At 46.3% G+C, this 17,510-nt stretch overlaps 1 protein-coding gene across 2 annotated transcripts in view; it reads right to left on the bottom strand.

The window, feature by feature from the left end:
- The window catches only part of LOC119393244 (diacylglycerol kinase beta), a 405,235-nt gene that overhangs the window by 299,245 nt on the left and 88,480 nt on the right, over positions 1-17,510 (bottom strand). For both annotated transcript variants that reach the window (XM_037660161.2, XM_037660163.2), the window contains exon 2: positions 17,112-17,163. The gene's annotated coding sequence lies outside the window, so the exon portion shown is untranslated. The remainder of the gene's footprint in view (positions 1-17,111; positions 17,164-17,510) is intronic.

The following is a 17,510-nucleotide window of genomic DNA, read 5'->3' as shown; positions in this document are numbered from 1 at the left end:
GCTGCCCTCACTAATAATGTACCCGATGTCGCGATTGGCTATTAAAGGGGCCTCGACACCCAATTTTCGATCACAATCTGTGTTATGTGCGTTAATCCATGTGCGTTCACAAACAAGCTGGCGAAACTTTAGCGTATTTGGTCGAGCACTTGTTTTGTCATTGAATATTTTTATTAACACGCGAGTGGCCCAAGAGTCGGGCAACACTGGCGCACTCACGAGCCATGACGTAACAAGGTGCTTGCTGTGCGAGTGTCTGCATTCCGGCGAACGATATTGTTCCGTGCTCTGCTGCGCGTGCAATCGAGCTATTTCATATTTGTTCAACTCTGCATTCAAATCTAAGGATTTGCAACGGTTGAAACTTTAATAGAAACACATGACGTCACACAAGCCATGACAAAATGGCGGTCGCCGGTGGAACGCGGGGTTTATAGTCGGCGACTTCTAGGGCTTATTTTGCACTGAAATATTATTTTACAGTTCATTCTTCAAATATGTATCGGCACAAAAGACCGTCTACTTGGATTTTTCGCTGAAAACCGCTAATTCTTAGGTGACTGTGTCATGGCCCCTTTAAGAACGACTCTACCGCCGCAGAATTCAGTACCAGATTTCTACCACTGTTTGTGCGCTTGTTGGTATATTTATTCACGACAGCAGCTGGTGCATAACGACAGAGCAATAGCGCAAGGTGAAAAGAGAGACAGAGGAGGCAAGACAAAGAAAGCGCTAACTTTCAACATACGTTTATTTGAAGCAATATAAACATACTATACGCATGGATCGACAGTGGGCGAGCAGGTCACACATAACCACGATTTAATATCTATCTAAAATTGGCGCGAATAAACGTAAGTCCTTTCATCATTAATTAACCCCACATCGTGTGCCCCGTCTGTCTCAGCCTCAATCACCTAGGTCTCCACTGTCGGCTCATTAATTCATGTATGTCTACACCACTCCAAATGTGCTTGGATTATTTCATTAATTATTCCTCGTGTGTTAACCCTAACTCTCTGCATTCGCGTGGCGGTCCTACTGCTGAAATGATTTTCAGGAACCCTTGAAAAGGCTCTCTGCCACAATATTGCTTCCGCACCACTTTTATGTGAACTGCATATGGAAAACAAATTTAGCGTCAGAGGACAAATACACAACGCGCTACCTCACCGTCTTCCTTTTGTCCTCGTCCGGTAGCGCGAAATATGTTCTTCAAGTCAGAATACCGACACGGCCAACTTACGGCAATGCTGAACTGCAAAGTTTACATGGATCCAGTATGCTTTAAAGGATCCATGCCGAATACACGACTTAGTCAGTCCAGGCTAATAGTAGCGTTCTTCCGTTCATCGGGTTTGCAACCCGCCCCGTAGCTTTGGCTGCACTGCACGGTATTGAAGGGGCGCTGTGAAGTTAGCTGTTTGCGCACCGCCGCGCTGTAACGGGCCGCGCCACGTCAGCTACATATATGCATACGTACCGGCACGCGACGCAGCTGCCTGTTCAGCCTATGCACGCCTCAGTGCACGAGCAAATTGCGGCGGGCCGAGCAAACTCACAGAGAACGAAAAAGTAAATACAAAAAATGGCACAGCAGCTCCTCGGCGCATACAAATCCACCGCCGGTTGATTCTCAAGCTTTATTTCTTTTTAGCCAAACTTTTTTTTTTAATTTATGCACACATGAAACATATTTATGTTTACCATTTGTTCAATAGATATGCTGACTTGAAGTTTGCAGCGCAAAGATGGTCACTCGCACAAAGCAACGACCTTGATGCCTTTTTTTAATGCTATTAGCGTGCTTCGGCTAATTTGGGCCTCATTTTTTTCCGCCACCATCTGTGTATATAGCTGTTCCACCCGACGTCAAGACAAAATAAAAACAAAAAGCGAAAAAAGTATTACGGATAACATGTATCCGCACGCAACGGTAAGTTCCTGATTTTACTCTGAAAAGACCATCACGTAATTCCAAAAGCCCTCAGTTCTGAATGCTTCTGCGTATACAGCATCACCACGTGACACACACTGCAAGTTTACAATTTCTACTGGCAAACGAGTTTTTGTTCTCTCTCGAAGTAGTGAAAGAAAATGTAAACCATTCCCGTTCTCCACTCACTGCCAGAATGCGGTACGCCATTTATATCGGTTTTTTTATTCTTTGTCGCCCGAATAGTACATGGACCAAGTCATCGTTTCCCAAAGAACAGTGATTGTCACGTCATGGGACGCCTATTGAGAATGGAAAAAAGAAATTCAGAAAGTAATGTTAAGAATAACAGTAATGAAAGAAAGAGCTTTAAGAGCAGGCACGGATAACCCCAAAACAAGAAGGTTGATACGATTTCTCGAGACAAAGCAAACACACCGTCACTCGCATACCATGGTCGGTTTGGGTCTTCATATATTCACGTAAGCAATGCGTGAAAAGTGCCGAGCGCGTCTACGCTTCCCACACACGACCTGCCTTCTCGCCTACAATGCGTGTTGGGAAACAGTTAAAACGAAAGTGACGCAGGGTCGGATCACGTTGAAGTGGCGCTGGTAACAAATGGGACCGCGATAGCACCGCGGGCCTGATGTCGCTGGCAGCGGACTGAAGGATTGCACACCGCCTCGTGTTCTCCACGCACTGCTATAGATCTCGCGTTTATCTTGCGTGGAAAGAAAGAAAGAAAGAAAGAAAGAAAGAAAGAAAGAAAGAAAGAAAGAAAGAAAGAAAGAAAGAAAGAAAGAAAGAAAGAAAGAAAGAAAGAAAGAAAGAAAGAAAGAAAGAAAGAAAGAAAGAAAGAAAGAAAGAAAAGTGACTGGGAACTGCCGAATCCTTTCGGCAAGAGCGACGCTGTGCTGTCATTCTGTGCGAGCGATGTAGGTATTGGTTTTTGCCGTGCGAAGCAATATGTGACTCGAGACGCAAAAAGGCTGTCCCAGAGCTTTCCACTCGGACTGCGACCCGATTCCAAAGGCATCCATGAACGGGAAAGAGAGAACAAAGTTGCAAAAACATTCGGTTGGTAGAGGGAAGAAAAATGACAAATTTCAGATTTCTTTTCTCTCTCTATTTTCCAAGACGGAAAAAATACACAGTTGAAATAACATTCGGGCTCAAAGAGCGAGTGAAGGCGAGCCTGTCTCCCCATTTGTCCTTGAGAAGACGAAGAACGACGGGTGTTTCTGAGCTAAAAAATAAAGCACAAAAGATGGCAGTGTTTCATAAAAGAACTAAGGCGGGCGCAGCCTTGAAAATGCGAACGCACAAGTGAAACAAACTCGCAGAACTTTGTCCTCGCTCAGAAGACAAAAGGAAAAGAAGAACTGAATGAAGAGTACGTATAGAAGTTCTGTGAGCAGCGACACGGGTTGGATTACATGGATGAGGCCCTCAGTATCCGCCCCTTTGAAGTACTAAAAGACGCATTGAAGTTAAGTAAGATTAATCGGAATGCAACGTAACTGCAGCGTGGAATACGATAGGAACAATGTAGCAAACCAAGAGCCATTCAATTGCAAGACTTCTTTACTCTTTTGCTTTGATGTGCTGGTGTGAATGTCATTATGGTAGCATTCTGGCATAGCACTACTTCTTAAGCATTAGTCCCAGTATAGCAAGCTCAGATGAAGAGAAAGAAAGAAAAGGAAGACCACATGCTGGATAACGTTTGTCTTACATATATCATGAGTAATTGAAAATCAAAGAAATGTAATAACAACCCTGCGCGGAAGCTTAGATCTGGTTCCATGTTTCGTTTAATTATAATACCCTCAATTACGCCTAAACGGAACTTTTTTTCAAACTCGTCTGTACAACAGTGGAACTCTTTTTCTAATTGTCCTTTAGATTATGCTTTTCCTCTGCCAACTCCGCTGTCCAACAGATGAACTCTCCAGATTGCTTCGGTGTTCTTTCTCTAAGACGACGTATAATGAATTATTCAGGCTCTGTCATTTATTCCTAGTCCGGCAAAGGATTCACGCCCGCTGATAAAGTGAAAGAGTGGTAAGCCAGTTTGTAGGAGATGTAAATCCTTGAGAGAAAAAAGAACATCGCCGATAGTATACGTTTTGTTTTACGAAAAGTGGGCCACTACCAGTTTGCGCAAGCAATGTATTGCTATGTGCTACGAAGCACTTCAGATTTTCTTTCTCTTTGCTTGTTTGTAGGTTAGACAAAGCTGTATTAACGAAATGAGGTAACAATAAACTAAGCAAACTGAATTTGAGAGATTATCTGTCTTGAAGTAAAGAAAAAAAGTCACAGTTTCGCCGCAAGGGCGAAGCAATGAATGCGAGAGCAAGAAACTAATGCTATACGAAGTGAGGCTCGCCAATGGATACTCTCAGTTTGAACAGCGCTCCTGTTGCAAAGGCGGCCGAAGCAGCGAAGGAAATTAGCGTGCTTCCAGTGTCGAGCTGTGACACTTGATAGTTCGCGTTCATCTTCTGTTTGTTCGTTTAGCGGCGTCCCTTGAACTCGAGTGACTTTCGTACGCTCCGTAACATGAGCGCGGACACCACGGTGAAAGCCTGAAACATCCCTCTTCCCCTCACCACGAGAAAACCTCGCGAGCAGACAGCGGAAGGGCAAGGTTCTCCCTGCGCAAATATAAGAAGAAGCGAGCGAGCTCGCCGACGACTTTTAAATGCGCCCGTCGCGCTCCTAGCGCCATCTCGATGGTAATAAAGAAACGCTTATAAGAGCCGGCCGTCTCCGAGTCCGTCCAGCGGTAAACGGTGTGTATATAATGCTCGCCGTTAGCTACGTGGAGGATCTGCGTTTCGTGGCGTAGTGGCTAGCGCCACTCGCTGCGGAGCAAGAGGTCCCTGGTTCGAGTCCGCGCTTTGGAAGCATTTTTCTGATATATTTTTCTTTGTGGCTTTTGTGTATATATACATACTTACGCATATACGGTGCATGACGGCGACGGCAAAATCCAGCCGAGACTGTCCATATAATTGCTATGGCAATAAAAGAAATGGAGGATCATGAGTATTCAAAATTTCGAATACGAATCATTCAGTCTTTGCGATTCAATTCATACGTGATCCCTGAACCGCTCGAACGTATCGAATATTTGTTCCCATCAATACCCATAAGAAGAAACAATTCTTCCAATCTACAAGTAGAGTGAGTGAGTGGAGCGGAGGGAGTGAAAGCTTTATTTGAAAACCATGGTACTTCGATGTGTAGCGCTGTGGTTAGGTGGTAGAAAAACTTAGGCAAGCGTATACCTTTCCAAAATGCTATTCAGCTGGAGAACCGCGGTTATTATACAACAAACATAACCTAACCCAACCAAACAAAGGAGATACCACTCCTGCTGAATAGTTTTTCGCTGGTTAAAAGAGGCATGTCTCGTTTTAGCCATTATACAAACTTGATGCATTTATATAGATAGATTAATTAGTTATTGGTCGGTCCCTTCTGTGGTTTTCGTCGTGCACTATATGTATGTGATGACGAAATGCCACATTGCACAAACTATCTGTGCACGTTTGTCCTCCATTTTTGTCTCCCAAGCGCAGGGTAGCGAACTAGATATTGCGGTCTGATTATTCTCTATTTTGAACTGCGGAGCAGTTTAAGAAGCCGCCCTGTCATCGTCTCATGTCTCGCGTTGGCGTCACGCGGGTCCCACGTTTGATACAGATAAGAGAGCTGCACGCTGGGAACGCCAGCGCACGCCTGCCCGTGAACGCCAGCGTCACCGAAGGGCTAACTCGTCCGTCCGAGCCAGCGAAGCGACATCGAAATGCCAGCGCCGGGAGTTCGACGCACCGCGCTAGGGGCAGCAAACAGTAGAAACACAGTAGAAAGGAGACCATAGAAAATGAAATAGATAATCACAAAACAAATAAAATAATCACAAAAAAGAACAGAAAAGGATATAAAATAGCACATAATCACGCGAAAAGAACAGGAAATAACAAATAAATACGAAATAAACACAAGGGAAACACAGGCAAATCAATGTTCCGCAGTTCATAAGCTGTCACTTAGGGTGGAACTGGCTTTGATTTTTTTTTTTATTCTTTTCTCACTCTCCTCCATTAGTTCATTAAACATTGAAACAAGTTAGCAGCAAGAGAAAAAAAATGGCGCCGCCAAATTCGGTCTATAAAGCGGGACTATTTTAATGAGGATTAGCGGTACGAAAATCCAATCGGTGCTGGTTCGTACGCGAGGCGGTTAGTGTATCGTGAGGTTCACTCGCACGAAGGAGGCCATTCGCCTTTCCGACGCGCAGTCCAATCCGTTTGATGCGTCGACGTGCCGTGGCGACGTCGTCTGAAGCAGTATTACGCTTTATCCACGAACGGCAGGCCGGGCACGTACGACCTCTGAAGTCCAGTGGCAAGCAAAGAAAGCAGGAGAAAGCCACGCGCTGGATTCTTCGTAAAGTGGACGTCCACTTCGGAACGGGGAGTGGGTATCTTGGGGAGTCCTTGGCCTAACGCCTACTAGCTACGTTTTGTTTTTGTTTGTTTGATTGATAGATTGTTTGTTTACGCTTTATTTTTATTTTTTGTGGTCTCAGGGCACCTTCACCGCAGGGGTCTACAAAACTGGACAGAGGTAATCTCGGTGAAAGTCGACTCTCTTCGAATGATCTAATTCTACGGACTCTCGCAAGTTGTTTTTTTTTCCTGCCTTCTTTTTAATTTCGTTTTCTACATTTCTGTTCAGACGGCGCACTGCGCATTTTCCTCGCCTCGCGCTCTGCCGGTGAGGACCATCAGCCAAGTCGCTTTATCTTATTCAAGTACAAGTCGCGTGTTCCCTTATCCTGTCTTGCCTCTATAGCTTTAGGCGCTGATGCCAACTTGGTACTGCTCGGTTAATGCGTATGTGTCGCGACCAAATAAAAGTTGCACTTCTTCTATTTTCCCTCGGTAATATTACATAGCACCTCCACCACTTTGCAAGGGGGTTTACTGACGACGTCTGGTAGCAGGCAGACCGCAGGTCCAGCGAGAAAGAAGCAGGCTCTGCAACCACAGCTCGCGATCAGCGCTCGCGCCTTTGCACCAAGAGATGATCCCACTGGTGAATGCCTCGCTCTTTCACCGCTACAATATACACACACGAATCATCAACCATTCACGTGTCTGCTCTGGAAACATGCTCATCCTTCCTTGAGGAAAAGATGTTTATCTCCTTTTCCTTCTCTTGCATAACGGATGTTCAACGCCTTATCCTGTATCGAATAATAATAACCTATAGATCAGTGCTCCACAACAGCCCCCCAAGTATCATGGCCTTATCTATATGTGCTGTAGGACATCATGTCGCAAGACGTTAACACCATAAGTGTTCTCCATTAGGTGGAGCCAAGTTTCACCCGCCACCACCCCCTCAGTGATCGACGTCAACAAAAAACAAACTTCGTAATGGATGCAAAGACAAAAGTTATGCATTGACGTGCTTCTCACAACGGCCTGCCTTCGGTCCCCAGCCTTCCGGGGGTAAAGGTAGGAAGTAACACGTTCTTGGAATGCAACATCGGGAGTCCTCGGCCACCATTACCGTCAAAAACCTGCATGGCTATAAATTAGTGTGGGTGTAGGCCAGTTGGCGGTTAGGAAAGGTAACCGCAAAACCTCTTTCCGTGTTGTCTCTTTCTGTGTCCCGTGCGGTTTGACAGTTACCTTTCCTAATAACGGCTATAACCCGGCTCTTTAAGCAAAGACGCACGGGACCAAATGAGGAAAATTATGGGGCTTAGATGACTAGGGGGGCGCTCGTACCTCCCCGTTTAAGCCAAACAGTTCGTCGGCCACACCGGTATAGAAAGTTCACGATTATACAATTCGTAGCTTGTGAATCCCGCACATTGCGCAGCGCGCTCCGTCTGTGGAAGTCCTCTTCTGGCTGGATGTCCAGCATAGCGACCGGCCGATCCCTCTGACAATTCCTCGACTGCAAAACCGTCTACGTGGGACAAGCGCGTCCCACGTAGACGGTGTGGTCCCACAGAACTGGGATGGCGCGCTCCTAAGCCCACTCAGCACAATAGTGTAAAATGGGCTCTCGGCGCAGTCTGGCCAACAAAGCAGACCTTCCGCGGACGCTGCGGTTTCGCCAATGGCGGAGAACATATTTTGTCAGACACGCGCCATTGTTATTCGGTACTCAGACCGGAAATCAACTAGCGATTAGTTTGCACGCAGGTGCTCTGATGTCAACATGAATGGAGCCACAGTAACCCTCTAGCTCAGCAGTTATATGAACGGAAGGATTGATAACAGCGGCACACAATCGAAAACACCGGTCGTGCTATCTCAGCGGATACGAAGGACAAAGGTACTTATCGAGAACGCCGCATTAACTAGAATTACTACGCTGTGCTTCCGAATTAACAAACTTTCCTGCCTGTAACGAGCTGCGCAGCTACGTGTCGCCGATGAGCTCCATTTATGCGCTTATAAAGTTGGCTGACGTGGTGGGTGAACATTAAATGCTTCAGCAGAGAAACGCTTGCGCGATCTTCGATCATAAACGTTACAACAATAAGTCGTCAGGTTTTAAGTGGCGGCAGAATGATTGAGGCACTCCGTAGTGGTGATATCCGGATAAATTTTTTGTCGCCAGGCGTTCCTTGACGGGCACGTAAATCGAAGTGGACGTGCTTTCTTGCACCCCCCCGCTCTCCCCCTCTCTTTTCATCTGATGAGCACACGCGCGCGGCTGCGACAACCGGTCTCGGCGCATTGCGCTAAAAATTGCGGCGCTTTGAGCTTGGCTGCTTTAAGCTAAACAAAATTACTCCACGCAGCACTACGAACCGGAAGAGGGAGAAGAGCTAAGAGGATATGCAGGGAGGTTAACCAATCTTTGGCTCCTAGCTTTGTGTGGTGTATTCTCTGTGTCCCGTTTCTGCGCTGTTCGAAAAACTATGTGCACGTACCAATAAGCCCGCTTGACGACCATTTTGAAGTTAGAACGTTAGTTTTGCACGGTTCGTTGCAACAGTATACTAACTGTCTAGAGCAAAATGCATAGAACAATGTGGGTTGCTATGGTTTATGAAAGACACCTTACGAGGCATTGCTACGAGGTTAACGCCTAAGATCGAGTAAAATAATGATGCTTCAGTATGTTTACCTGCAGTATCATTCGCTTTGTGGAAGCAGCCGTACAACGCGGGACTCGCAGTGCACATTATTACAGGCTCATGTCTTGTGAGAAATGACGCAGGCGTTCGTGCCCCGTGCAGCAATTTGTCTCGATTCCTCGGGTGACACCCGCTGATATACGGGGCCAGAGCGGGACACCCTGCATATTTCTGCCGCCACTAATGGAAAATACGGGACGCATTACTCAAGCGCCTCCGACGTCGGCACTGCGCCAACGGAGTCCTCTAAGGATGGCTCCTCATGCGCAGTGAGAGTAGCATAGGGTGCGCTGTACGCTGTGACCTCGGCGATCCTGTTGTTGCATGGTATTAGCGTCTCGGATTGGGCCGGTTGGTACATGCTGACTTTGAACGTTGAAACAGAGCACGATAAGACGAAGACGAGAGGACACAAACAAAGCGCTGACTAACAACCACGATACATCGGCCAAACCGGCCGATATATCAACATGGGCGTCGGCAGGGGGCTGCAAAAAAACTCGGAGGACGCGTGAGCTTCGCCTTCAAGTGTTGAATGCTACAGCGTAGTCGGGCCCCGTGCGCATCGCCATCAACCGTACCGCAAGGAAATGAACGTTCGTGTGCGTAACATTGGCCGTTTCAGACTACCCTATACTCGCGGACAACTTTTCTTGGCAATGAAGGGAAAGCTACGGGGGCGGAGCTTCTGCACATGTACTCCTACGCGAAGTAGTCCGGTATGGCGCGCGTTTCGCACCCCTGTGCAAAGTGATAGCTACGCGCAATCAGCGTTGCATATCGACGCAGACGCCGCTTGGCGTTTGAGGTACTCGTAAAAGGCGCCACTTTCTCACGCCTTCAAAAACGCAAAGTGACAACGTGTAAAGCAAAACAAATGAAAATATCTCGCTGGTGTGAGCTGCGTCCTGTCTGAAAGGGGCACATGTAGAAAATAAAGGAGTATTTTTGATACCTCACGCAGAAAATACCGACACCATTGTGGAACTACATTCACGAGCGGTAGGATACTCGCGATTTGGCTCTGTAGCCTTCGCTTCATTGCCAAGAAAAGTTGTCCGCGAGTATAGAATGCCTTCTGGATGTGCAGTTGCGAAGTACTCACTATACGCGTCCGTAAGATGCCATGCGCTTCTGCGTAGCTGCACACTTTGTAATGGTGGACAGCGTTCAACCACCCACTAGTTCCGCGATTTACATGTTTTGACGCCTCCCACTACACGACGTTCTTATAGCGTTTATTACAAAGCAGCTTCAAGCCCTGGCGTGGCTTCTTGGTAGAACATCTGCTTGAAACGCGGAAAGCCTGGGTTCGATTCTCACCCGGATTATTTATTTATTTATTTATTTATTTATTTATTTATTTATTTATTTATTTATTTGCATCTATTTCGAATTCTTGCTCACGGACAACGCCGACTTTTCGTTCACAACCAACGACGCCGCCACCGCCGCTGACATCGACACCGCAATTTCTGCGAAACGAGCTCTTTAACGCTATCTCGTTTAAAAGCTCCTTTCGCACCTGTCTCTCGCAGAAAACGTAGAAGAAGAGCAGCCACTTCCTTTTGAATCGTCCGCACGCCTTCCAGAAATTCTTTACAGCAATCTTCCAATCTCTTCGCAGCATCCGTGGGGAGGAAACCCACTTAACCGTCCCACAGCACTCATTTCTTTTATATAACGCTATTTCACACACTTATAGTGTCGTCTCCTAATCGCAGTATAATTTAATGACATGCTGTTTGAAATTATGCGCGAGACGCACTTTTATCTCTGACGTTAACTGCGGCGCACAGGTGAATTCATCAATTATTGTTTAGAACCTGGCAATCGCCAAGAAAGCAGGAATCCGGCTGAAGCAATTGTTTACCTATTTCGCGCCCATATCTACAGTTTATGAAGAGATATGCGAAGCGAATCATCGACTATCTATCTATTACGTGTTGTTGTAAGGTACCATCGAGTCGCTGATGACTTTTGGTGTCGCCATGAGCGTATGTCGACCATTGATATATATTTCATACAAATTATTTAAGATCCTCTGGACGTTATCCTGAGGCCAAAAGAATGCCACCTAACCATGTCGTGCACACGCGCCACCTCGTTTTCTCTCGTCCTCCACTTTGGGTAGCAATAATGTTTTATTGTCATGACATAAGCTTCGAACAAAAAACCAGGATTAATTTCGTTTATGACTCAGATATTCCTTTGTTCGGCAATCCAGGGGATTATCAAACCTCTTTTATTATTGTGATAGTAACTAAGTGGACACTCCAAGCGCATATCTGCCGTCGCCGTCATGTTCAGTATATAGTTCAAACCGATAACATCGCCCCAGTGACGTATTCAAGGGGGGGAGGGGCACACCGGGCCCGTGCCCCCCCCCCCCCATGAAATTTGTTTCTGCCATGGGATAAACAGCAGAAAATGACACTCGGCCCCACTTACCTGCCCGGACCCCACGTCGGATCAAGGGCGTGCCCTCGCCCCCCCCCCCCCAAAAAAAAAAAAAAATTTCTGCCTACGCCACTGCATCGCCCTGCGCGTATTGTCTTGCATGTGCGAGTGAAGGCGTGCGGAGGCTGCCTACGGTCGCGGCTCAAGCAGCGGTGAAACGCGCCAGCCATCTCCATCACGCGAAAGGCGGATCGAAGGCTGCCGGAGTGGGGTTGCGTGTCTCCGTCACGAAGTGCGTACTATGACCGGCCGGGCGCGATCGCCCGCGGTCTTGTGCGCCGTATCCTTAAGAGGGCTACAGGGGAAAGCCTGTGCTCTCACGAGGCACCTCATCACGTTACTTCGACGCTCTCAGTCGATTGCATTGTTCGCCCACACCTTCTTTGAAGCCTTGTGCACCTCACACGGCGTTGCACTATACCTCCCGGATGGTCCACCTTTGGCGAAGCGACGATCTTATGTGACGTCATCGATGACGTCATGTGACATTTTAGTCTTATATGGCATGCTTTGATGCGTTTACGATGTGATGCGGCTTGTAGTTCCTTTCGTGTTCACATCGCGGACGGTCGCCGCCGACAGACACCGGATTTTTTAAAAATCACATAGCATATAAAACTTTAGCCTTAACAGAGAAAAGTGGAAAAGCACCACAGATAATGGTAGCACCGCTGAAAGGAAGACGCGGCTGCCTAAAACGTTAGAACGTATGCGCTGACAGAGTTTTAAACGACATGAAAATCTCATTTCTAACAAATGGAGAAAGTAAAAATTTTGAAAAATGGGGGGAATGGAAACTAAGAAGAATATTATTATGCTGTATTCTCGTACCTCATCGTTCGGAAAAATTCCCTTTGCTTATGTTTACGCCACATTCAATGTTAGGATTTGAAAATAATGTGTTTGGTGCTATGGTCGTGTGCTTATACGTTATGTGTAATTACCTGTGTTTTGTGTTTATTCTGCAGTATGGGACATTCAAAATACGTCTTTTTTATACATGCCATCGCTGTGTGCTACAAAAAAAACTGTGTTTTACGTGCTGTCGGTTTGTATTGTGTTCTACACGTTGATTTGGAGTTGTGACACTTTCTTTTTTCGTGTTCTTTTTTGTTTGTGATATGCGATAAGCCGTAGCTGTTTCCGCCTAGAGACACCAACCTCTCTCCTATTCATCATTTCAATTAAAAAATGGTTTAGTGAAAAAAAAAGTTGACTGTAGTGAAACCCATTCACTGCAGCAATGCTTGACAGCACGCTATTCTTACACGCTAGCGCCGCGAGCTACGCCTGCGTATGCGCAGCGTAAAGCGCTTGCACAAAGCGTCGGCATTTTTAGGAAGGAAGGAACACAAAACAAACCTTGAACGGCTCAGAAGACGCCGAGGCAATTCGACAAAAACGTAGTACATCCGGCGCCGTTCGTGCCTTATATCGGAAGTTATTCTTCGTTTCAACGGGAAGCCGGCTTTTGCAAAGTTGTCAATGGAACGGCATTCTCGCCTAGAAAAGTATGAACTGAGAAGGCGAAAAAAAAAAAATGTCTGCACAGAAATCGAACCGAAACGCCTAAAAAAAATTGACGAATGAAGGAAAGAGGACAGGAAGGTCGAAGTTGGGGAAAGGCGGATAAGTAGGAGCGTGTTTTGAACTTCTTTCTCTTTTTGCTGCTCCTCTTTTTTTTTTTTTAAGTTGTCCTTATTCCTGTTCGAGCTGACACTCGCACTACTGTGATGATCCCGATGAGACAGTAAAGCATGTCATTATAGAATGCCCGCGATGCGAAGAACAACGCGCTCAACTGAGTGATAGGTTGAGCAGCCTCGACAGATGACCACTCACAATTAGCAAAGTGCTTGGACCGTGGCCTCACCTTGACAAACAAAGACGTGCAGTGAGTGCTCTTCGTGATTTTTAATGGACAAAAGTTTAATGAGCTGTTTATAATGGTCATTATTGCTCCCTTTCATATTATTGTGTTCTTAGTGAACATATCTAATGGCCATTATCTAAGCAAAAAACTATCTGAACAGGCTCCATTCGCGGTAATCTATGTGGCCACCCTGCATGTATTGGACTCTGCCCTTAAACTGCCTATTCTTAATACGCCAGATGTCGTATATGCATAACATACTTCTCATTATTTTTTCTTTTCTTATTACTTCTAGTTTTTCTTGTTTTTGTGTGTTCCTCCAAATCTAATATCATGTGGATGGGATAGCCAGCTCTAACGTAGCCTACCTTCCAATGTTTCTTCATATATAAACAAAAAAAATTGAGTAAGACCGCTGCATAACGCAGAAATACGGATTTCACGGTGTACTCACACCCTCAATCTATTTGCAGAAACTCCCGTAAAGCAGAACAATGAAACCTGATCCTCAAGAAATCCAACCCGGCCATAATCGCTAGTGCCGAATGTACCCAATCGATTACGCAGTGTGCACCTCGTGCCTCGGAATACTACCATTTGCTACGGTCGATATTTAGAGCAGCGCCAACAGTCACGCACAACAGAAATAAATCAATAGCCTCTATCGCTCTCGCACACTTCTTTGCTGACCTAGTGATAAGTTGCACGGCAAACCGTGAACGTAAGCACATCAATTAAAAACAAAACAAAGATTTATTACTAGCAACTTGCAGCATATCGTCCATTTTGAAGGGCGCCTGTTGTTGTTGTTGTTGTTGTAAAACATATATTCCCCAAACGCTCATACCGACAACGCGAAGCAAGCTCGTGAATGCCTCCTGCTGAAATCGCTGCTTTCATGAATCTGTTACTAATGCATGTTCCAAGCCTATAGAGCACGCTCTGTGAAAAAAACAGCGCGATTTTTTTTCTGTGCACGGCTGCACTTCCACTACTTCGGACGCCGCAGTAGCCGGCCAATGTTAACCCCGCAACGCATACCGGCATGCAAGGCACAAAGTCTAGCCTCGCTGTCTCAGTATCATATGTTATTAAGGCCTCGTACAGATCAAGCGAGCGAGACCTTGAAAGAAAAGCCAGCGTGAGAGAAATGAAGCCAAGAAATTTAGGAGTGGTTCCTCCATGCCGGGAATTGGACGGCATGGACGTTAATGAACCGCCTCTACAGTTCATTAAAGTATTTCTCAATTTGGTGGACCAGTGGTGAGTAGTGGGATTTGCCAAATTTCTGTTGGACATACCAGTCGGTGTTTTCGCGTACGACGACAACCACACCGAGGGCGACACGAGTCACAATTGAATATCTCGCGACCACGCATTCACTTCGTCTATGCGGCGCTCGCGTCACTAAAAAAAAAAGTTAAAAAAAAAAACGGCGTTCGCGTGAGTGTGCAATTCCAGAGGAGGCTCGACAAGCACGAAACGAGGCGCGACGAGCCAGGAGTTTCGTCGGATTCTGACGAGACATTTCAGTCTTTAATGCATCGACAGTCAAGCTTTCGCTTTCCAGTCGTCTTATTGGTAGTGTGAGACCCTCGGAATTATTTAGTGCGGAAAAGAAAGAAAAAAAGCGTGATAGTATAAATGCGCTGACTACCGCGAGATGAATTGTAGCGTATGTTCGGGACGCGCATGTTACAAGCGACTGCGGACCTCTGCACATTGTTGGCACGGCCGACGTTCACGCTCGACGGACGCTCTTCGCGTCAACGCAACTGCGACGCCAACAACGTCAACTTTCATAAGAGGCAGCGCTGAAAACGAGTCAGACGTGCGGACAGCCCGAGAAGAAGAACGGCGTGCAGCCGGCCATGAATTTCACTAGACGCGTCAAAATTACAAGCTTTACTTTTAGAAAAGCAAGGAGTATGTAGCGAGCAGCATAACTGAGTCAACTTGGACAAGAAAACTAGATAAGTAGACGAAAGAACGAACAACCGAAACAAGAGTTTCGCGAGTTCATCCGAGTGCAGAAGGAAGCGTGTTGTCGAGACGCTGCAGCAGCGGAACCTAGGGCGATAAGGCGGACAAGACTGGGACGCACGTTAACTCCATCAGGACACAGAAGAAGAACAAAGTGAAACCGACTATTCCGTTACATCGACTGCAGACCGCAAGCATGATACGCCTGCTTGCCGACACATGCCAGAACGCAGCACAGTCCCGGTCAGTGGGCGTGGTTGCGCCTTTCTGACGCCAACCGGCAGCGCAGTTTGACCTTTCTGTCGGATTTATTGAGAGTTTTAAATGCAAATGCATTTCTTAGTCGGGGCATGTGAGGCGTCTGTCGGTGTCCGCGCGCCGGCAGGTGTTATCTCTCCGCTCTCACTCCCTCTCCCATAGCAACAGCTGCGGGCGCGCGCGCTTATCCTCGCCGCTAGCAACCGGAGCAGGTGGTGCGGGCGGAGTAGCGGAGAGTGAGTGGAGAGGAGGAGCGCGCTCTGGCGTGTGAGGGCGCTCGCATCGCGGGAGCTCGGCGGAGCTCCCGCGTGTGTGGAGAGAGTGTAGGAGAGGGTAGGTGCAGTGCTTCGCCGCTCCTTCTCTCGCGGTTCGCTCTCTCCCCTCCCTGCGCTCCACTCTCCCGTCCGCTCGCTCGCACGTATATATAAATGGAGTGAAGCGATTACTACGCCGTGTACTCTCGGCGCAAGAAATGCATTCGCATTTCCTCGCGATTCCCTTCGGGGAGGTGGGGGCATTTTTGTGAATAGAAGTGGCTCGACAGGCAGTGCTTCACTACTGCGTACTGAAGTTGATGTTCCTTAACAGCAGTCGTATGTAGAGATAAAATGCACTAGTAGCAGAGAGGCAGTGCTACCTCTGCTTTCGTTAAAATACACGCGAAAGTCGCTTTTTTTATTTTTTTATTTTTTTGTCACTCGAACGCCGCAGTGATCAAGACTGCTTCATTTGTCTTCTTTTCGTTCAAGGTTACGTCCGCATGAAACATATAAGGCTTTCGCCTTAAAAACGCCAATAAGGTTGCTAAGATGGGGCGGCCTATGCCACCTCTTCAATCTGCGAAAGGAATAGAGGCACAAAGTACACATTCTGAAGAAAAAAATCTCCGATTCATAAATAACTAATATCGGCAATCGCAGCAGTTTTAATAATGTTTCTGCTCCTGACAGTAAAAAAGGTCCGGATCCACAAAGTTTTTTGTTCATAAATTCTGTTTGCCTTAGAACCACCTACTTTGATGTGGTACATGCCGGACACCCTGATTTGCTGGTATCTGCGCTTACGAAAATTTACCGCATAATTACACATTTTTAAAACAGGAACCAAAACTTTATGATCAAGCTTCTTATTTGCCAGTACTTTCCAGGATGATCTGCGGTTTCTTAAAAAAGCCAGAGGCCAAAGAAAGAAAAAAAAAACACGCTGTCCTTGAAGCAAGTTGTACAGAATGTCCTCGAGAATAAATATTGTAGGTTCCGAACATTCTCCCTGCCTTTCTCCAATTTGGCTCTGTCCATTTCTCTTACTCATAAACACGTGTGAATAATTAACATATCGTCGCTTCAAAAGAATATTTATTTACCAGAAGTTTCAACTTGAATCCAGTGGTGCACTAAAAGCCATGCAAATTCACTTACCAGTCGACTCTAGCTGGTAATTTAGTTTCTCCCAACGCAGGCCGGACACAACCTGAAAAATGCAAAACAGTGTGTTATTAAAGAATTTGCAATAAGTTATGCCAATCACCCATTATCAAAAAAAGTCTTCTTTTTTTTATAACAGTTCTGCAAGGGTTGTTTTCAGAAGAATGCTAAATGACACCATATCTTGTTTAGTGTTCAATTATACAGCCTTTATCGAGATATGAACAGGCGATACAGCACCGATCTTAAATGGGCTATGATTCAGGTCGTGAGGCATTGGCGTACACAGATTTCAAGCTTTCTGGAGAACGCTGACTCCGCAGCTTCAACAGCCTTACAATACAAAGATAATTCCAGAAGCCCTGACAATACTATCTGCCATCCACTTCCTCA

The sequence above is a fragment of the Rhipicephalus sanguineus genome, chromosome 5 (genome assembly GCF_013339695.2).
Source record: "Rhipicephalus sanguineus isolate Rsan-2018 chromosome 5, BIME_Rsan_1.4, whole genome shotgun sequence".
Classification (NCBI taxonomy): Eukaryota; Metazoa; Arthropoda; class Arachnida; order Ixodida; family Ixodidae; genus Rhipicephalus; species Rhipicephalus sanguineus.
This window is presented reverse-complemented; position numbering and strand designations above follow the sequence as displayed.